Source organism: Musca autumnalis, unplaced genomic scaffold (genome assembly GCF_047663935.1).
Source record: "Musca autumnalis isolate F117 unplaced genomic scaffold, ASM4766393v1 scaffold_4, whole genome shotgun sequence".
NCBI lineage: Eukaryota > Metazoa > Arthropoda > Insecta > Diptera > Muscidae > Musca > Musca autumnalis.
Genome location: NW_027411977.1, coordinates 142,307,496 through 142,310,402, shown reverse-complemented (window position 1 = coordinate 142,310,402; position 2,907 = coordinate 142,307,496).

Below are 2,907 nucleotides of genomic sequence, written 5' to 3'. Positions count from 1 at the left end.
TACAAATTTCTTAAAAAATACGGGAACGGAAAAACTCCAGCAGAAATGTCCAAATCAATGTATCAGCTATAATATTCAATACCAATGACCATATGAACATGCTTGCTGCTAGTTTCTACTGGGCCAAAATTGTATGGCAGAAAACAGGAGAAGAGGGTGTTATTCGGCGCTATTTTTGTCTGAAGAGAAGTGCAAGTCTTGCTACATTTCGGAGTACGGGAACGCATTTTTAGCACTAAACGGGAAAACTACTGCAAGTACTAATATTTTGCAGGTTCTGAGGACAACTTTTATCTATCAAAATTTATTATTATGATGTCTCAACGATAAAATAATTTTTTATTTTTTCATTTGTTAGTACTATACATAATTAATACGATATATAGATAATTTTACGATAATGTTCGAAATAAAGTTGTAAAGTTCTATATTGTCGTATATTTTTGATGATTAATTCAATTTACAATAACTGGTTTTGAAAATTCATGTTCGATCAGCTGCGCATATGCATCTACCTTGATCAGTGTGATATGTTTGAAATCAACAAAAAATAAGTGTAAACACCGGGGTGTATTTCCGGATTTCGTGAAATCCGGTTGATTTTGGAGCGCAAGTGTAAACTTGGCATTAGTGCCGAAAATTTGAAGGGTAATATAGGTGTATTCTTGCATGGCAATCACTTTGTTTTTGATTGAGAAGAAACTTATGCTTGGTTTACGTTTACGAAATCCACTCGATTTCAACTGTCAATTCCATTGCGTATACGTCCATGAAAGCTCAACTGAAATCCATTGGATAGTCATCCATCCATAGTCATGGTACAATTACAAAGGTAGATGCATCGGCGAATTGCTAGAACAAAGCAACTTTTTTGTAATGTAAACTGTCAAAGTTTTCGCTAAATGGTCTCTTGTTGTCTCTTTTTATCGCTTGTGTTTGTCTATAAAGTGTAGACATGCTATCTCTTACTTACCGAATCATATGGTTTTTTGATTTTTCATGGCGAATTCCTAGTTTTTTGACGTTTTAGATTCGATCAGCTGGGCTGAGGCATCTACCTTTGTAATTGTACCATGACTACATCGAAAGATGTTGTGAAATCATAACTCTAATTGCACAACTTCCAAAATTTTGTTGCGTGCAACCTATGGTTAAGTAGGCGGCGCTGATGACGAGGTACCACGGCGGCGTTCCACTTATGATCCCATATAATTCTTCGGCATTTTAAAATAAAACTTACCGATAAAGCATTCACGAACGATGACAATAGGAATTGGGCCAGGTTCTACGCGCGGTTTAAAACAAATATATTTTTTTTATCGGATGCACCTGCGTACCATGTGAACCGCGAACTACCACAAAGTAAGAATGACTGAGAGGCGTTACCATCTCGAAAAGTGTTGCCAGGTATAAACAATTATAAAACATTCCTAAATGAAACAACCATGAAAGGTAGCCATTTGGTTGTCATGTTATCGCCATTCAACAGATTTTGGGAATTAATGGAAAAATTGCAAAAATGGTGGTAAAATTCCATCCATATATAAGGGGAAAATCGGAAAATTAAGACCAGTAGTGCGATTTTCTAACACATTTTTTGAGTTACCGACAAAAATCGGTAAAATTAAAACGCAAAATTGTAAATGAAAAGTTCAAATAAAAGTTGACAACACTGTTGCTATCGGTATAACCATGGTACAATAATTCTTAGGTAGGCCACAGCTAACAGCTGATTACAATTTTTTTTGTTATGGCTTATTCTGTCAAAACCGTGTTGACATGCAGAGTTGATATTTATTATTGATCAAAAAATTCAACTCTGTTTTGTTTTCATTTCAACATTAGAGTTGTGCAATCTAGTTCATTTTAAAGATCTAGTTCAATAGCTCAGCCATGGTACAATAAAGGAGAGGTAGGCCAGGTATGAAAATCACTGAGAAATGCCACCCTGCAGCCATGGCTTAAAACGTCAAATGGCATGGTACAATAATAATGGTAGATGTACCTGCATAGCTATCCCGTATTACAAAAACATATGGAACTTAGAGCTTCACTTTTTATATGTTAAAAGTGCCATATAGTGTAAAAACATTTCTTTAGCTAGGCTCCAGAATATTCTTGTTGGTAAAGTGTTCAAAAAATAGCAAAAGTTCTTCCCAAACTTATGACAGTGAAAAAATGTCATTCACTTATTTTCTACTTGACAAGTTTGGCTAATCTGACATCGTGATTGCTGGCATCCGATTTGCAGATAAATGTCAGCAGAATTTTTACAAAAATTGTAATTTTTACATTCCCGTACTTTTGGAACAAATTTAAATTAATATCAATATTTGATAAAACTTTCATTCGTAAGTTTTGCTAAAAAAATCAACAATTTTAATTTGCCACGCGAATACACATTTTTTGTCCTTGTTTTCAGTTTTAAGATATAGTGTTACAGCAGAAATTTTTGTTGGAACAATTCAGCGATACATCTACCTTTATGATTGCATAATGACAAAAACAGTACAAAATGTCAACCCTGCTTTTGACAGATTAGGCCATAAAAAGAAAAAAATTGTAATCAGCTGTGAGCTGTGGCCTACCTTTACTTTATTCTACCATGAGCTCAGCTCTTTAAACTGAACTAGGTCAGTAATCTAGTTCATAGTTCACTGTCCAGTTCAATCATTCGGATCAAAATCGTGTTGCGTGGTCTTTGCAGTTTTTTTTTAATAAAAAATGAAACGAAAAACCCGACAACATTTCTTCGCACAACCGACCGAACAAGACACCGTTTTAAAAATGAGGCGCGGAAACGGCAAGTAGATGCTGGTGAATAAAAAGTGGTGCCAATTACAGGGCTGTGTTTGAGTAGGGTAATGAAGAATGATAACAGATGACGAGATACAACCCTGAAGTTAT